Genomic DNA, 19324 nt, shown 5'->3' with positions numbered 1-19324 from the left:
AAAAACTAGGACTGATCTTTTAATATACCATCCAAAGTACCGTGAAGAGATCTACAAGGTCATTAACCCTGACTAAAACTAAGCTCTTGTATAAAAACAGATCTACTTCGAGCGAATCCAATACCGTCAGCGTTCATACAACTTCCGTAACCACTACTCCGGAACGGTAGTCCTGATGAACGCCTCATAATTGGACTTAGCAGACCATAATGTTGACTTTGCGTCAGGGGTAGGGGGTCAAAATACGCAATACACAGATCTCAGCAAACATCTATTTGGTCAACACAAACAGTCATCCTGGGCCATCACATCACCAATCTATATAAATAGAAATGAATGTTGCTAAGCGCATAACTCAAGAATGGCTCGACCAATTCGGCTAAGTTTATTTTTTTGTATGTTACTCAAGGCCCACGAAATTAATACTAAAAATAAATAAAAAATATTTTTACTATTAACTTTTGACAGGACTTTTGGTTTGAAAGTGATTACAGTTCAAATCGTCATTGCCACAATTCTATCACGCGTTCGATAACGCGGTTTTCCCCGTTTGCTAATTTGCATTGTTGAATTATTGATTAAGGAAAACAAATAAAATGGACGGTACGTATTCATTCTTATATTTAAACAAAGTAAAGTAAATTAAAGAGTTTGTTAAAAAACTTATGTTTGATTTAACCAAGAGATTAGATGTTCAATTCTTGTTCACGGTAAATGATTAAACATTATTGTTATCTTCAGTTGTAATAATAGACCATAGTGAAGCGAATTTAAGATGGGTCAACTTCTATCTTACTAGCCCGTCTTAGGTGACGTCTTGACTAGCCCGTTGGCGCAGTTTGTAGTGGCCCTGCTTTCGGTTCTGCGGGTTGGTTCTGAGTCTGGGTGTAATATAATATTTGTATTTATATATTTATATATGTATTATATCTATTTATGTTTATCAAAAAAAAAATGTTGTAACAGTCGGCTGTTACCTGTAACACAAGCATTAAGTTGCTTACCATAGGAACAGACGACCGCGTGTGTATGTTATATGATATTTATTATTATTTATTTATTTATCTTTCTACAATATATATGCTGGACTAGGACAGCAGTGTGGTATGGGGCGAGGTGGCGAATGCTAGCGCGACCCCATCTTGCCCAACCCAGGCGAATAGCTCACACGTGGTGGTTTTTGGTCAGCAAAAGTCTGACATAATCTCTTCGGTGCCCCCGCGCTGGAGGGGTATCCACGAGGATTTTGCCGACGTAAAAAAGGGCAGTAGTGTGGTATTTACAGACTGAATAATATGAACCGTATTTTATATAAAACTTTCAGCTAAGTAAACGAGCACTAAGGAGTTCTAATATTAGGAGAAATCGTCCATAAAATAAAAAAGTAAATTCTGTAGTTTTTCAGTTTATTGGGGTTAGAGCATGGCAAGGAATCATTATCATCATTACAGCCTATACAGTCCACTGCTGGACATAGGCCTCCACAAGTTCGCGCCAAAAATGCGTGAACTCATGTGTGTTGCTCATAGTCACCACGCTGGGCAGGCGGGTTGGTGACCGCAGAGCTGGCTTTCTCGCACCGAAGACGCTGCTGCTCTTCGGCCTGTGTATTTTAAAGCTAGCAGTTGGATGGTTATCCCGCCACCGGTCGGCTTTTTAAGTTCCAAGGTGGTAGCGGAACCGTGTTATCCCTTAGTCGTTAGTTAGCAAGGAAAACCGCTCAAAATAAATGACAGCCCAAATAATACTATCAATAAATCTCAATTAGTGTTCTGTTCCTGTGATTAGAAATGAGACCATGGCTTAGTAACGTCCTTACCATCGGTGGATCGTATGCTTGTTTGTCACCGTTAGCAAAAATATATAAATGATACTTATCATATATTTGCCAAGATGTATATACTTGTCAAATATATATGCACTTAATGCTTCATCTATTCGTAAACGATGACCTTATCCCAATTCTGTGTACTTGTGTTAAGATTAATTTATGAAATCAAGTCATCGATAAAACAAACCTGAATAACAAACACTTGAAAATCTTGTGACTGTCAGATATCTAATGGGTTTGACATTCGCCGTTATCTTTCACTGTTTTAATACTTGACTTTTAGGAACAGAAGTTTAAACACGCTTTATTTTTTCTACTTTGTACTTTCAACTTTGTACTTTCTTCTTTTGTAATTGTTTTAACATAATATATATATTTAACACTGTACCAGGTTCAACTATGCACATCAAGCATATTTTATTTCATTATTATTTTATTTAAATTCTTCATTGTACAATAAATTACCTTTAATTACCTTAATTACCTTATTTATAGACTTCTCGAAAGCCTTTGATATGCTAGATTTCAATACTTTATACAGTAAATTATCACAAAATGGAATTCAAGGCCCTTTACTAAATTTAATAAAAGATTATCATGCGAATCGCTTTACCACCGTTAAAGTTGCCAATTGCTATAGTAATATGTATCCAACCACAAATGGCACAGCACAGGGATCTGTAATTGGGCCAATTGAATATCTCCTCTATGTTAATGAAATGTGTAATTTGATAAAACAAGGCTCCATTTATCAATTTGCCGACGACACTTGTTTGATTGCGGCACATAGATCAGTAGCTGAAGCTGAAAATATTATGCAAAACAACTATAATCTTATTTGTAAATGGGCCCATGATGTTGGACTGGTGATTAACGCTCAAAAAACTAAATTTATACATATACATTCTTCCCATAACGTACCTATCACCTCCCCTGCTATCATGGCCCACACTCATGAATGTTTCCATAGTAGTCGTATTAGTTTGAATTGTCAATGTCCACTGTTAGAAAAAGTAAATCAACATACTTATCTCGGCATCGTTATTGATAACAGATTTAGCTGGAAGCCTCACATAGACCTCGTCTGCTCTGAATTAAGATCTCTACTTAGTAGATTGTTTATATTGAAACATAAGCTCCCATATAAAATTTGTAGAACACTGTATCTAGCCCTGGCTCAATCTGTTATCAGTTATGGACTGAGTAGCTACGGTAGGACCTATAAAACACATTTAAATAGTATTTATGCTTTACAGTTACGTTTATTAAAAACCATTATCCCAAAATTTGAAAATAAACGTATCTTGAATGAAAGTGATATTTTTAAATATTGTAATGTCATGGATGTATTTACTTTGGTGAAATTCAATATCCTAAATGAAGTTAATGATCCTTCTTTACTAATCGAAAAATGTAGACCCAATATCCTAAGAAATATCCAAAACTCAAAAAAAATTGTTGTGCCGAATGCTAGGAATTTTTACAGAGCTAGAATGTTAAACACTATTATACCTGCATTTGTTAATGAACTTCCCGAAGACCTACAAGAGTTATACCTGGACAAACGAAAATATAGAAGATCACTAAAAGAACATTTACTAAAATCTTTAAGCGTTTAATAGTTACAAAATTTTGGTAATTACCTTAGTTTTAATTTAATGGCTATAATATGGTACGATAAAGATATCATAATTATGATAATATGATATGCGACGCGGCGGCTTGTCCGGATAAGCTCTTGTGAGTTTTCGTGGCAGGCTTATGTATAAGTTTTAACTTTGTGTTTTTTGTATTTTGAACAAATAAAAAAATAATTGTGTTTGCTCGCAAACGAAAAAAAAAAACCGACTTCAATTACATCGAAGAGTAATACAACGTAGATCGACGAAAAAATAGTCAAGTAACTACGCGTTATCAAAGATTACTCAAAAAGTTGTTATCAGATCTCGATAAAATTTATATGTGACCACATGATAAACATCAGCTTTCGATTAAATTAAAAATTATCAAAATCGGTACACCCAGTAAAAAGTTATTGCGGATTTTCGAGAGTTTCCCTCGATTTATCTAGGATCCCATCATCAGATCCTGGTTTCCTTATCATGGTACCAAACTAGGCATATCCCCTTTCCAACAAAAAAAGAATTATCAAAATCGGTACATCCAGTAGAAAGTTATGCGGTATAATACAACGTAGGTCGACGAAAAAAGCGTCAAGTAAAAACGCATTATTAGATATAACTCGAAAAGTGGTTGTTAGATCTCAAATAAATTTAAATGGGACCAATTGGCACACACCACCTTTCGATTAAAACAAAATTTGTCGAAATCGGTCTACCCGGTCAAAAGTTCTGATGTAATATACATAAAAAAAAAAAAAAAAAAAAATACAGTCGAATTGAGAACCTCCTCCTTTTTTGGAAGTCGGTTAAAAAAAAAATTAACGCACAAATACAAGTGTGTACAAAAGGCGGGCTTAACTCTAATGCATTTTCTACCAGCCAACCTTGGTATGTGCAAGAAAGTATAGTGTGTAGGTGTACAGTAAAAAAATAAAATAAAATTAAGCGAATAATATAATTAACATAATACTAATAATATATATAATACAATAATTTTAATTTATTATAAATAATTTTATAAGATTTTCTGGGGATTGTAACGTATATTCGGACTTTCCGGACGGGGGTTCCCCGTGACCACGGTTGCTGTAAAGTGTCAGAAATGTCAGGCATTTCAAAACCTTAATAAAACGCGATAAAATCCGAAAGGATCGTTTCATTATAATGAGTAAAATTTTCGTAAACATTAGAAAACAATACATCAATATATTACTCAACCAATATAAAGTCAGTCAGTCATATGAACTTATATTCAATCGGAACTTACCGAAATTCTCGTTTTAAAACTCCTGACATTTCAGTGACGTCACAAACGTCCTGATCACGGGTCACACGATATCGGGAATTACTAAAAGACAACTGCGTTAAGTCCCGAAATAAAAATAGGTAAAAAAACTTTTTAAGTTAAACGGTTTTATGTTAAACATACATTGCAATGTTTAAGATAAATGTACTAAAAACCAAAAAATAATAAAATAGATATAGTCGTGGGAATTATAAACATATGCATAGACTAGACTAAAATAAAACCGTGGGGCACGTCAATTGTCTACAATCGTTGATTAAAATGTTTGTTTTGTAATGTTACACTATAATTAGGCAGTTGTTCAACCGACAACGATGGACGTGTGATAAGTAGGGCTAGAATGTGGAAACAAGCTAGCAAGCTCGATTATAAGCGAGTTTTAGGGTTTCATAGTGGTGAGCGAGTAGTACTTTTATCATATGTTTTGTCGATTAAAGACAAACTACGAGCAGTGAAACGATTCCTCGCCAGCCAGCAGTGTGAATGTCCAACGATAAACTAGTTGAAACATCTCTTTTATTTACATGGAGTGTATAACTATTGGAATTTCCATGAGCAAGAAAATAGTAAGTAATTTCCTCACCGTCTGCGGGCCAACTGCCTATTTTAACGACGAATTAAACGATTCTTCTATCGCACATTAAGTCTACAATTTGTAGACAATTGACGTGCCCCACGGTTTTATTTTAGTCTAGTCTATGCATATGTTTATAATTCCCACGACTATATCTATTTTATTATTTTTTGGTTTTTAGTACATTTATCTTAAACATTGCAATGTATGTTTAACATAAAACCGTTTAACTTAAAAAGTTTTTTTACCTATTTTTATTTTCTAGTTTTTAGTTTTTATTTCGCATTCTGTTTAATTCATTTAGTGTTTCATTATTGCAAGGCCCATCTTAAATATTGAGGTTGTATAGTGCACTGTATTCTTCTTGTCAAGCCCTTTTATTTGATACCCATATTGGTGGGATTGGTAAAAAATTGTTATCAGACATTTGGTAGCGGCGGCCAGCTTAGATTTCAATTTTGCATAGTAAATTGTATTCTACTTGTTGAGACCTTTCATTTGATACCCATGTTGATGGGATTGATAAAACCTACGTTATCCGCCATTTTGTAGCGGCCGCCATCTTGGATTTCAATTTTTTATAGTATATTGTATTCTGCTTGTTGAGCCCTTTCATTTGATACCCATATTGATGGGATTAATAAAACATAAATTATCCGCCATTTTGTAGCGGCGGCCATCTTGAATTTATAATGATAATGAATAAACATAATTGTATTGTCACCAAAATCCAAAGTGTATACAAAAATTCAGATTAATCGGTTGACAGGAAGAGGGTGAAATTTGAATTACTTTTGACCCAAGAATAATAAAAAATAAAACAAACGGGGTGAGCTAAATAAAACCGTTTAAAAAAGTGACCATAGTGACCTTGAGAGATTAAAAACTAAAGTCATTTATATTTATAAATAATGCTCTCAATTAGTGTTGTGTCCCTGTGGTAAGCGATAATATATAGCGACAATAGGTCCGGGGAGAGTAAGGAGTGAGGGTCAATGCGCTTTTAATGTGCGTCTGGTGTTGCAGGCGTTCATAACTTTTTTAACTGAGGTAGGGTACAGCAGGAATTTCCTGCTCACAATATGGAGGAGCCCGACTGGGGTAGTACCTCGACCTTACAGAAGATCACAGCAAAATAATACTGTTTTCAAGCACTATTGTGTTCCTATTGGTGAGTAAGGTGACCAGAGCTCCTGGGGGGATTGGGGATTGGGTCGGCAACGCGCTTGCGATGCTTCTGATGTTACAGGCGCCTATAAGCTACGGTAATCGCTTACCATCAGGTGAGTCGTTCGCTTGTTCGCCTATGCCTTATTTTCCATATAGCTATTACATTGACATGACGACCGTGACACTCCCAAGGTCATACCCATCACAACAGAGTTGAGAACGACATGACAATAATAAACCGAATCATTATTGTAATCAGAATAACAAAAAGAGTGTGATTACATTCCATAATATCGTTTGAAGCATTATTTGAAAAAGAACGACAAAAAAATCAGCTTTTTTTGTTGAGGATATTTTTATGTTTTTGGTTTTTGGTCGTTAAATTAATAACGATCATTATTTTCTGTAAATATTTAAAATGCTTCCTTAAAATATTTAAAAAAGTATTTTTTTTTCATTCAGAGTGTTTTTCATGTTTTTTTTTTTTTTTTGGTTTCGACGTAATGATGATCATATTACAGTATTTCGAGTGTCTCTCTTTCTCTTTTCTTTTACTGATCGAATCGTATCAAAACTTTACGTTGTTATCATCTGCGTAATATATAAAGTTTATAATTCGCACGTTTAACGAAAAAATATACGTGATATCGTAATAACCCCCCCCCCCCCTCCCAACATTATATGTTGTGATGTTTTCCGAAACCCTCCCCTCTATCGAGCCTCGTGTGATTAATGGACGACCCCTTATACAAATAAAAATTAATCAGCGAAATATGAACGATTACTTCAATTCGAATAATGTTTTTTTTTGTTCGTTAATGCCGGAATTAGGTTTGGATAAAATCAATAAAAGAAAAAATCGATATATTCACGGAAAAAATGGCAGAACGAATTTTGCTTGAACCGGAAATTACAAATAATTTTAATTTTTTATAGTATTAGATACTTTTAAATAATTTTTAATATAGTCCATAGCATTTCTCGGTAAATAAACTATCCATCACAAAGAGAAAATTTCAATTCAAAACTGTTACCTCAGGTTAGCGCGTTTAAAAAAAAACAAACCAACAAACTTTTTAGCTTTATAAATAAATAAATAAATAAAATATAAAATAAAAATAGTTTATTTCAGGCGATTTGGGTCAATAAAATTTGTTAGTAGAACTTATATCTGTGTCATTGGAGGCAGGTCATATAGGTACTCCTCCGTACTTTCAAATTAACGACATGCGATAATTTCAAACTACTCACAAATAATGTACTACTTTTTTTTACCTTCTCTTGTTTTTGTATTATAGAGGGTATTTGCTTTGAATTTTATATAGTATATTATATAATTGTATGTGTTCGCAAATGAAAAAAACCGACTTCAATTACATCGACAAATAATACAACGTAGGTAGACGAAAAAATAGTCCAGTAAATACGCTTTATCAAAGATTATTAAAAAAGTTGTAATCAGATCTCGATGAAATTTAAATGCGACCACACAATAAACACCAGCTTTCAAGTAAATTAAAAATCATCAAAATCGCTACACCCAGTAAAAAGTTATGCGGTATAAATACAACGTAGATCGACGAAAAATAGTCAAGTAAAAACGCATTATTAGATATAACTCGAAAAGTAGTTGTTAGATCTCAAATAAATTTAAACGGGACCAAGTCACACACCACCTTTCGATTAAAATTATTTTTGTCGAAATCGGTCCACCCAGTCAAAAGTTCTGAAGCAACATATACAGTCAAATTAAGACCCCTCCCCTTCTTTGGAAGTCGGTTAATAACTAGATAATTTGTTTGTTTGAACGCGATAATCTTAGGAATTACGGGTTCGAATTGAAAAAATATTTTTGTGTTGAATATTTCATTTTTCGAGGAACTATATAAAAATCACTTCTTTTAACATCGCCGCAAGTGTTCAAGGTCGAGCGATTAGCATAAAATATGTACTGACAAAAAACTTGGACCATGTCGTCGCGCAAATATCAGCGTTTGCTACCGAATTTCATAGCTTAATTCTGTGAGATTAATGAGACAAGGTTCTTTATCTATACAAATAAATAAAATTGGAGTGTCTGTTTGTAATATTAAAATAACCGCTTTTTACCAAATGCATATGGATCTATAAACGGTACGTATACCAAATTAGCATTTTTTACAACTTTTGTCCGTCCGTCTGTCTGTCTGTCTGTTTGTTTCAGCTAATTTCTGAAACGGCTGGACCAATTTTGACAGGACTTTCACTGGGAGATAGCTGATGTAATAAGGAGTAACTTAGGCTACTTTTATTTTAGACATTTATTTTATAACTCTGTGAACTGAAAAATAACTTTTTTGTTAAATTCGCGGGCACGTGTAGTTTTATGATGACATTTGAATAAATAATTGAACAGGTGTTATTTAAAAATAAGAGTGTTTTTAACTGAGGTAGGGTATTCTGACCAAAGTCTCGAGCAGCTCGACTGGTGTAGTACCTGAACCTTACAGAAGATCACAGCTAAATAATATTACTTTTAAGCAGTATTGTGTTCCTGTGGTGAGTAAGGTGACCAGAGCTCCTGGGGGATTGGAGGATAAGGTTGGCAACGCGCTTGCGATGCTTCTGGTGCTGCAGACGTCTATAAGCTACAGTGATTGCTTATCCCCAGGTGTGCCCTACGCTTGTTTGCTGACCTAGTCGTATATAAAAAAGTGCCTTCAATTAAAACGTTAGCCTTAATTAAAATTTTTATTATAATATAGTTGTGGATATAGGTAAAACAATTAAAAATAATTGTTTTTTCGCAAACGAAAAAAAAACCGATTTCAATTCACATCGACAAAGTACTACAAATTACGTTGACGGGCAAAATATAAATTTTCACTATGTGTACCGATACCATTTAAATTTGATTGATATCTAATAACTATGAGTTTTTGGGTTATTTCTAATAATGCGTATTTAATCGACTGTTTTACCGACTACATCGTATTACTTGTCGGTGTAATTGAAGTCGGGTTTCATTCCTTTACGAGCAAACAAAATTATTTAATAAAGAATTTTATAATATTGCACTTCAGCCTATTGTAGTCCATTGCTGGACATAGGCTTCCACAAATCCTCGCCAAAAATGACGTGCATTCATGTGTGTTGCCCACAGTCACCACGCCGGGCAGGCGGGTTGGTGACCGCTGGGCAGACGGATTAGTGACCGCAGGGCTGGCTTCTTCAGCCGTCTTCGGCCTGTGTATTTCAAAGCCAGCAGTTGGATGGCTATCCCACCATCGGTTGGCTTTTTGAGTTCCAAGGTGGTAGTGGAACTGTTTTATCCCTTAGTCGCCTCTTACGACACCCACGGGAAGAGAGGGGGTGGATATATTCTTCATTGTCGTAACTACACAGCATATTATTATAATATGTATTTGATGTAATCTAAGTATTAAAATTACTGGCGTGAAACAAAAATCGTGTTAAATTTAAACGTGACTAAGACTTAAGGAATTTTTCTTCGACTGTTTGATGATAATGTTTTGTTATCAAGCTTTTTGCTTCAGCAAACACTAATTACTTATTTTACATACAAAATTATTATCTAATTTATTTCAAAGTAGTTTTACAAGTCGAACATCGTGCCGAAATATTTATTATTTCTTGAATCTCGAATTGTCCTGATTAAAAACTCGGTAAAAATAATTATCTGAATTGGTTTGACGTTTGGAAGTTATGCGCGTACATACTGTCAGCGGTTAATTTTTAATTATAAAGAAAATCTAGCTGACTCGGAAAACGGTGTCTTGCCGCTAAACGTTATTTAAAAATAGGGCTTGGTGGTAGAAGGGTAAAAATTTAGGGTTGTATGTGTTCTTTAATGCCAAATCATAATAAAATAAAATATAATTAATTTAACTAAAAATTAAAAAAAAAAAAATTTGGGGTGGACTACCCTTAACATTATGGGGGATGGAAAACAGATGTTCGATTCTCAGACCTACCCAATATGCTAAAATTTCATGAGAATCGGTCAAGCCGTTTCGGAGGAGTTTAACTACAAACACCGCGACACGAGAATTTTATATATTAGATATTATATAATTGTATGTGCTCGCAAATGAAAAAAACCGACTTCAATTACATCGACAACTAGGAAAACGTAGGTAAATGAAAAAATAGTCCAGTAAATACGCTTTATCAATAATAATAATAATAATAATAGATTAATTAGGTATAACTATGCAAGAACTTGGGGATAGAAAATAGCATATCTATCATCAATATTATTATTAAAAGGCTGAAGTGTTCGTTTATTTTATTTGTTTTCGGTTTAAACCGCTAATTTTAGAAATTAATATTTCGAATTGAATAATAATTGATTTTCGACGACAGCCAAACGAAAAAAAACCGACTTCAATTACATCGACAAGTAATACAATGTAGACGAAAAAATAGTCAAGTAATTATGCATTATCAAATATTACTCCAAAAGTTGTAATCAGATCTCGATGAAATTTAAATGTGATCACGTGATAAACATCGGCTTTCGATTAAATTAAAAATTATCAAAATCGGTACATCCAGGAAATAGCTATGCGGGTTTTTGAGGGATTCTCTCGATTTCTCTTTGTGTGTTGGATGGTCTATTTACCGAAGAAGACTATTATAGGCTATATAACGTTAAATGTATTGAATAACAATTATTTACACGTTGTGATTGAATAAAATAAAATCTTATAATTTGTGTGTACAACTTTTTTAATATAGAAATTTTTGCTTGAAAAATGTCTAAGCCGTCAAATGTCACTTGTCAAAGCCGTTTCGGGGGAAAAAAAAGTCACTTGTCAGGATTAATAAAGATATCGAAAGTGTAAGTGCGTTTCTGTATAGCTGCGACCCTGAAAATTCAATTTATTAAAATTAACTTGAAATATAGCTGCGATTGTGTCCATACCATCGCGCAACCATATACGTTATACGAAAATCAGTATATCAACTTTATTCGAAAAAAAAAAAAAAAATTAAATAAATTTAAAATTAAAATCATTTTAATGTGTGACATTTTTTGACGTATGTTTTTTTTTAAATTACCAACCATAAAAAAAGGTCTTATAAGTCACAAATAAAAACGTGCGAAAATGATTACAAACGCAAAGAATGCGAATAAAAACATCGTAGACTTCTTATTACTTAAAGTTAATTAGATATAAAACAAATGTTAATTCAATGTAAGTAGTTATTCAATTTAAAATTCTAAATATTGCAATTCGTATTACGTACACGGATCTAGGCGTTAAATTTAGTTCCAATATTTTCATGAATGTGAATCACAAATGTATACATTTTTAAACGACGTCAAATAATTGTGTTTGCTCGCAAACAAAAAAAACCGACTTCAATTAATCGAAAAGTAATACAACGTAAGTAGACGAAAAAAAAATTAAATAACGCACTAGTCGTCACTACGATTTTCGAGGGTTTCCCTCGATTGTTCTGTGATTCCATCATCAGATCCTGGTTTCCTTATCGTGATACCACACTTTGGATATCTCCTTTCCAACAAAAAAGAATTATCAAAATCGGTTCATAAACGACGAAGTTATCCCCGAACATACATTAAAAAAATGATTAACGTAAATTAAAAAAAAATATAGTAATCTCCTCCTTTTTTGAAGTCGGTTAAAAAAGAAGGAGTTTCTCAAGTCGACTGTACTTGTCTTTAAGTGTGTTACTTCATAACTTTTTATTGGGTAGAGCGATATTGATGATTAACGGGAAGTAGGGTCAGTAACGCACTTGCGATGCTTCTGGTGTTGCAAGAATCTATAAGCTACCGTATTCGCTTACCATCAGGTGAGCCGTACGATTGTTTGCCGACTTATTTGTATAAAAAAAATACAGCCATTAAGTAGCGTTTTGTTCCTATGGCAAGATAGTTAGGACTAGAGTCGACAACGGGTTTGCAACCCTTCTATCTACCATTGCTTATAATTCACATAAATTAAGAAGATTTCTACCTTCTGCAACTGAGGTGGTAGTCTATCCGACGCCGCTGATTAAACCCACCATCTCCATTTCCAAACATATCATCATGTAGTCGTCTCGCTCAGTATTTTCCTAAAATGGTTCCCGCTACCCGACCGACACTCGTGGTCGGAAAACCGCACCGTACCGACTTTTAGAGACGTAAGTACAGCTAAAATGCCAGGTTCTAATAGACATCACTTCAAAAAGACCGTATTAATTCCTTTGTGTCTGTGGTACGTAATCTCAGTATCTCATATTTACTTGCTTCAGTCAGTCAGTCGGACAGTTCAGCCTATCGCAGTCCACTGCTGGACACAGGCCTCCACAAGCTCGCGCCAAAAAAGCTATACTTGCTTAGTGTCTTGGTAAACATTACCTCATATAAGATCGTAGCCCAATGGCTGCGGTATCCGCTTACTATCAACTGGATTGCACGCTTGTTTGGCACTTTTGTAGTACAAAAAAAAAAATCAACCGAATAAAATTATTTAGCGATGTGTGTGTGTGTTCTTGTTGAGCTTAAATCGTGCGTGTCGAACACAATGTGTTTGGCTCACAATGTCGTCCACCGCGTTAGTTATTGTTGGTATTGAAGGTAATGTTAGTTTAATGGTTTTGTGTAACCGCGAATCAAAAACATCATCCGATAGTACGTTGATTGGTTAATATTTTAGTGCTTTAATTAATAATGTACGTGATTAAATTTGTAATGATTAATAGTTTTCCTCAAAAAGTAACTGCAGAGGTTTTTGCCTCCATTTTTTCATTCTCCTCTTGTGATGCTTAGCCGTGCTGTGACGTGCGATGCTTAGTTCTGAATTGTTCATCATAATCATCATCATCATCATTCCAACCTATCGTAGTCCACTGCTGGACACAGGCCTCCACAAGTTCGCGCCAAAAATGCGTGAACTCATGTGTGTTGCCCATAGTCACCGCGCTGGGCAGGCGGGTTGGTGACCGCAGGGCCGGTTTTGTCGCACCGAAGACGTCAGACCGTCTTCGGCCTGTGTGTTTCAAAGCCAGCGGTTAGATGGTTATCCCACCATCGGTCGGCTTCTTAAGTTCCAAGGTGGTAGTGGAACCTTGTTATCCCTTAGTCGCCTCTTACGACACCCACGGGAAGAGAGGGGGTGGCTATATTCTTTGGTGCTGTAGCCACACAGAATTATTGAATTGTTAGTAGCTTTACATTAACGATATATAATTTACTGAAAAAAATGTACAAATATTAAGACAGTTTCGTTTTTGATTCAATATCAATGAAATATGTTTTTTCAATAGATGTTTTTTTTCCTGGAATATCTTTAATTCGACATTTATCAATCTTTAAAATCATCTTGTTGTCACGACACCATAAAATCAAGCTATTCAAATCCGCTTGGAGTAATTCAGCATCAGAGTCTGAGATAAGTTGTCGAAAGATGTTAATCGTTGATTAGTATTGTACGCAAACGAATGCGGTTCTTTTATAATAATGTAATGTCAATCTGCGTACTGTCTGGATCGAGCATACATATATACTCGCCGGTAAATCAACGGTACACGACTTGAAAAGATGAACAAGAGATATCATGCACAACTCACCATGCTCAGCAGGAACGGAAGATGGAGTTGTTCTTGATAATATTGTTGCGACTCTTAGGATATATGCTAGCCGGCCACGTTTTATGTATGAATAGTCCACTAATCAAGGCACACACAAACTTTACTCAAGAGGGAGTATATTTAAAACAGTTAGGTTTAATTTTCGGTTTCAACGACCGCAATAGCGACGCCTGCTAGTAGATAATAGATGTTGTAGTTGACAGTTGCAGGGCGCCGCGGGCGCTGCTTTCTTCGTGAGGCTCGATTGAACATGCGCGCCGGTGATTCAGGCGCTCTAATTGGTCAATTACACAAGAGTGCACCCATTTTGACATTGCATTGGTTGAATGAATAAGCGCGCGGAAAGTTAAGAACTATAGAAGGTTTAACGTTGAAAACGAAACAAGAATGTTAAACAGCATGGGCCCAAGATGTGAGCCTTGTGGCACTCCTAAAACGGTACAAAGCGGATCAGATGCATAACTATCAACGATATCATCAAACGCTATCTTAAACTGTTGATCTGCGGTTCTTTGCATTGTTTGTGTGTATCTATTAACCATTGTTGGATGACGTTCGTTATTTGTACATTAATTTAAATGAACTTTAATTTTTTATGAATTTAATTTTTATGTACCGATTTTGATAATTCTTACTTTAATCGGAAGCTAATGGTTCTCATGTGATTTGTGTGTGACATGTGTGTCCGGGTAACACACAAAATGGACAAGCACAAACGCCGAGATCACGGCAAACATATATATAGCCAATACAAGTCTGACAAGAGCGGGGATCGACCCCGCGAACGCCAGCGGAACAGTGAGTGCTGAGATCGCTGCGCTAACGCATCGTTAAGTACCTAGCGGTATTTTAATTACATCATAATATATGTTATTTAATATTGTAATGCTAATAATAAAGTAGTTTACTACAATTTAATTCAAAAACTCATAAATTTACGATAACAAAAGAACGATAAATTAATTAATTAACTTTTAATTTATTCGGTCATCGTATGAATTTATTGAGCGTAAAGAAATTGAGTAGTTATATGTACCTATATTAAGGTTTTTTTTACTGTTAAAATACTTAAAACTGCTATCATTATAACCAAATGACGATCAATATAAAGTCGTCAAGGAAGCTGGAATGCAGACAGCTGGGATACAAGCTGTGAGTTTGGGGAAGCCTATGTCCAGCAGTGAACTGCTTAAGCGTAGTAGAAATTAGACTATCAAGATGCTAGCTTATTCAAAAGGGAAGCTACCACCGATTCGGAATTTAGATTCTGCAAAGAACCGACAAAAAACTCCACAGTTATTCTTATAAAAAAATAAAAGCTATGTTTTAATACAAAATTGGTAATATCTTGCATGAAGTAAGGCGTCACTAAGTCCACATGTCTTTTTTATTATGCAATCGTGCACCGAATAATAATCTATAACTATTAATTTATTTTTAATATTAACATTAAATAAACTTTCTATATTAATACTTTGTTATGATGATATTTCAATAGCATATTTGAAAAAGTAAATTTTGTATAATCTCTCTGATACTGTATGTTTTGGCCTTTTAAACTGTTTCGTACCTACAAACTTTAAATTTATCGGTCATTTTCAAATCGTTAATGATATTCATTTGTTTTGAAATAATATAATTTTTTTCTAATGATAGCACGTATAGTGAAATAGTCACGTAATATGATTTAATAATTTGCGTAACAATCTTCGCTTCAATACAAAGTGTATAAATACAACTAGCCGTGCTCCGCGGTTCCACCCGATTTAATTTGACGAAAAAACCGTGTCGTGTCGCGGGACACCAGATAGGAACGAAGATCCTTATTATAAAATTTTAATTTCAAGTTCTATTCGAGGTATAAAGAAAATAATTATTCGGGTATACATTTTGTATAATGACTTTTTTATCGACAAAAAAAACAACTACGAAATTATTTTAACACCATTATTTTATTTACAATGATTTATAATGATTTATAAAAATATATAATAATTATTGGATGATATAATAATAGCAAACTGCAATAATAATAACAGTCATCACATAGACTATACATTAGACATCGTATAGCCATAATACATAGACTATACTTATAAAATCGTACGTTTTTTTCAACATTACGGACATTTTTTGCCAACTAGGGTACACCTCCGAAACTATAAGGAACTTTGTTCAAAAAAAAAACCGTACTTAAGTATTATTATATAGCGCTCAATTCCTTCCAGCCTTCTTCAATGAATGGACTATATCATCAGATTTTTATTATTAGTAGAGATAAAGTAACGTGCTTTAAGGGCCTATTACATCACAATTAACAAACAATATCTTATAGATACTTAAGTAAAGATTAAAAATATCCCATAAGTAAATTGTAATTTGATAGTGAAAATGAATAATACCAGTATATTATAAGCTTATCAGTTGGTTACCGCAATTTGTCAGATCCCTTTAACTGACGGTGATACAGGCTCTAATACTAATTTGATGACGAATTGGTTCAGCTCTCAGTTCGGTCTCCGATCTAGACAAACATTTCTTTAGGCTGTGAATTTTATGTTCGGAGCCCTTGTGTTTGTGGTTTGTGTGTTACTGTATATTCTCAGAGCGTCATTGAGTGTAAGGCGACTTTTAATTGTTATAACTTGAAATTTTTTACCGTGATTTTTTGAAGTTATACTTCATTTGGAAAAATGATGATAGTAAATTTTTACGATACCCGCGCCCTCCGTCACAAGAAACCCGACACCCTGAAGTTAGCTAGTCAACGAAGAAGAAGTTAGCAACGTGCAGTTAGCTAGCCAATGAAGTATAACTTCTTACGTGCGTACATAAGTACACACACTTTTTTTATGTCACTCTCGGCGTCACTGCCCAGCGTTACTGTTTAACACCATCGCTCCCGACATTTTTTTCATACTGCGGAAGTTATCATTACTTAAGAAGTTAACGAGTAAAGTATTAAAAGACATTTTTAAAAATTTATAAATATAACATTTAAATTTAATTAACGAAATTTTAAATTGTTTTATTTTATTTTATAACGATTTGTCGCATTACAATACGTCGCCGGATATAATGGATTGACAGTTGTATCAATATGGCAGAATGTATTATCAATAATTTTAAAACGGAATAATTATAGTTGTAATTTTTTTTTGCTTCCTGATCGATTTTATATTGCTATTTATAATGAAATATTCGTTAAGTTTTAGAGTATTCTTTATAATATATATTTTTTATTAATATATACATAACAGTCAAATTATATAAAGCTTAAAAAGTAAATTGTGATTTAATTAATATTTTGATACGAAATTTCTTCCTAAGAGGTATGTGAAAGGGAATGAAATTTCTTGTAAAATATTGCAATTTTTTAAAATATAACTAGAAAAATTGAATTTAAAAAAATATTAATATTGATCCATGACGTTTTTCAGCTTAAAAGAATATTCCCTAAAGGTTTGCATTAGTTGCATTGCATTAGTTGGGTGATGTGAGATAATTTAATCATATCTGCTTACACCCTAGTAAAGATACGAGAAAATAATTAATTAGAGAAAAAAACGTAGATACTAAAATATAGTCTAAAACCCTCCTCAATAAATGGACTATCCAACACAACAAAAAAAAAAACGCATTCAAACAGACAAAACAACAAACTCTTCAGATTTTAATATTACTGTACATTTTTAACTATAAAATATAACTGTTAACTCGATATTAACCGTTAATAATTATAAACAAACAATAGAGCGCTAAGCCCTTATTAGGGGTCCCGGAACCGCTAACATGACCTACAAATTTATACTATTAATAATAATTAATATTTATATTACAAACCGGAATGATTTGGATTTTTTGCAAGATAAAAAATTATTGTTTTTAAAAGATAAACTCGACAACTACTAGATAAAATTAAAAATATAACAGGAGTTATCGCTAATTGACCCCAGATATATTAAAAAAAAAAAAAAAAAAAACGGCACAGACAAAACCGGGTAATAAAAATGTAACTGAATATATTAATAATGACTTACCAGGCTTAGGAGCGGGATTATCCGTATCACTAACACCCATTTTTATTTAAATAATAATTTTATTTAAATTATTTAATAAATAAACATTAAATACACAACACGTTTAAATATCGATCGATTTAGTTCGCGATTGGTTCGCAAGGACGGCGCCTTGGCAGTGCAGGAAACAGACACAGAGTGCGCGTGCGCTGAGCACGGAATTCTTATATATTGTCGCATGTTTTCGTTTTGACCGCGGCTTTACTTGTCTTTTTAATTAAAAACAAGTAATACAAAAAAAAAAAATTGATTCCTACGTACGTCCAATTTATCCCATACAAAATTAAAAAGTGTCATCCTTTACGATTTAAAAAGTGTTTGAACTTATTCAAATATAAAAAAAAGAACGAAATGAAATATATATGAATAAATGTGTATTTGCTAGCAAACGAAATAAATCGACTTATTACAATTACATCGACAAGTAATAGAATGTAGGTAGACGAAAAAAATTAACACCACTACGATTTTCAAGGTTCACCTCGATTTCTTTGTGATGCTATCATTAGATCCTGGTTTCCTTATCATGGTACAACCCTTGGGATATCTCCTTTCCAACAAAAAAAGAATCATCAAAACCAATCATAAACGACGGGGTTATCCGCGAACACACACAAAAAAATATACACGATCGAATTGAGTAACCTCCTTTTTTGGAGTCGGTTAAAAAGACATTTCATATAGATACATAAAGATAATTCTGTTATATCTAATCTAATATTATTAAATGAGCAATTCTTATATATACGAGTATATATAGAATCTGAATCTCGGAAACGGCTCCAACGATTTGCATGCAATTTAGGATGCAGGGGATTTCGGGGGAGACAAATAAATCTAGCTAGGATTCATTTTTAGAAAATTTCGTATTATCCCTGTTTTTAGACAGTGAAAAATTCGCTACAATATTGTTAGAATACGAAGGTAAATTTCGCACTTGTCAATAAAGTTGTAATAACTCAGGTGGGAAATCGGCCGGTCGTGATCGACCGAAAAGACCACGGTTTTAATCCTCTAATTTCCAGATCGATTATTATTTTCTCTTTTCTTTCTAATTGCACTCGTTATTTTTTATTTAAATAGCCAGTGCTTATTGTTTATTATTATGTCGGTAAAATCGAAAAATATTATAAT

This window comes from Melitaea cinxia, chromosome 9 (genome assembly GCF_905220565.1).
Source record: "Melitaea cinxia chromosome 9, ilMelCinx1.1, whole genome shotgun sequence".
Lineage (NCBI taxonomy): Eukaryota > Metazoa > Arthropoda > Insecta > Lepidoptera > Nymphalidae > Melitaea > Melitaea cinxia.
Note: the sequence above shows the minus strand (reverse complement) of the source record.